The sequence below is a fragment of the Octodon degus genome, unplaced genomic scaffold (assembly GCF_000260255.1).
Source record: "Octodon degus isolate 3935 unplaced genomic scaffold, OctDeg1.0 scaffold00017, whole genome shotgun sequence".
Lineage (NCBI taxonomy): Eukaryota > Metazoa > Chordata > Mammalia > Rodentia > Octodontidae > Octodon > Octodon degus.
This window is the reverse complement of record NW_004524593.1, coordinates 21,097,120-21,098,272: the sequence shown is the minus strand read 5'-3', so window position 1 is coordinate 21,098,272 and position 1,153 is coordinate 21,097,120. Positions and strand designations below refer to the sequence as shown.

The window sequence follows — 1,153 nt, the reverse complement described above, 5'->3', positions numbered from 1 at the left end:
AGTATATAGCAAAAATATTAATCATCTCTGATTCTAGAAAGATCAATTCCATATTTTATATTACATCAAACAAAAAGTTTTAGTTTTTTTTTGAATCCCTTAACCAGAAATACTTGAAAATGAAGACAAACAGAAATTACTCATTCTTACCATTAGCAAGACTATGGAAAGCATGAAATTAGGAAATCAACTACAGTACAATGCCCAAGTCCACAAGGGTCCGAGTATTTGGCCACACAGATTCAAGAGGATGAGTAATAACAAAGGCTTCTTAAGCAGTTTTTAATCCATCAGGAACGGTCTGAGATGTCTCACTTCTGTAGATTCCATTCAGTGTACTTAAGGTTAGACAAAGTTGACATCAAAATTCCTAAGGATACGCAAAAATTCACATTTTTTAAAAAAACTCCTTATGTTTCTATTTAGTGTAACAGTAGGCAATGTGATTCCAGAAGTTAAAAAGTATTTCACAACCTATGATTTCCTCTGGGCAAATAACTTCAGTTCCAAACTGACTTATCCCTAATAAAATGTAAGCCCTTAAAAAAAGAATGTGTCTATATACGCAGACAGTATTTTAGAGGAATCAATAATCTTTGAAGCCGCCTTAGTGTTTCCTTCACACTGACCTGGGAAGGACCACTGCATGAGCTTCGCGGGAAGGATTAGCCGGCTTCGTGGGCTAAGGCTAACATGGTGACCGTCTGTCTAGGGCTAGAAGGGTACCAATATGATGTAAACCACAAGGAGAGGAGGAGGAGAGGAGGCCCTTCCCTGGCAGCTGGTAGCTAAAACTGAAGAGATTCTTAGAAAATGACACAATGGCAGCCTTTCTTGTCTTTCTCTTTCCGTGTTGGTTCTGGTGAAGGAGGACATTCTTGCTCTTGAAATTTCCTTATAACCCGAGCAAGTTCATGGAAAGCTTGATCTACATCCATCCAAATCTTGGCCGACGCCTCCGTGCTAACTGCTGTCCTTCCTCCTGGGTCACCTGCCTTTGATGATCCAGGTCTGCTTTGTTACCAATTAAGATCATTGGAAACTCATCAGGATTCTTTACTCTGAGAATCTGTCTTCAAAACTTATAGATTTCTTCAAAACAGCTTCTGTCTGTCACCGAAAAGACCTACAAGAAGCCTTCCCCAGTCCGCAC

General features: G+C 39.6%; 1 pseudogene; it reads right to left on the bottom strand.

Annotated features, from left to right (window-relative positions):
• Nucleotides 1-788: 788 nt before the first annotated feature.
• On the bottom strand, nucleotides 789-1,153 carry LOC101572085 (annotated as a pseudogene).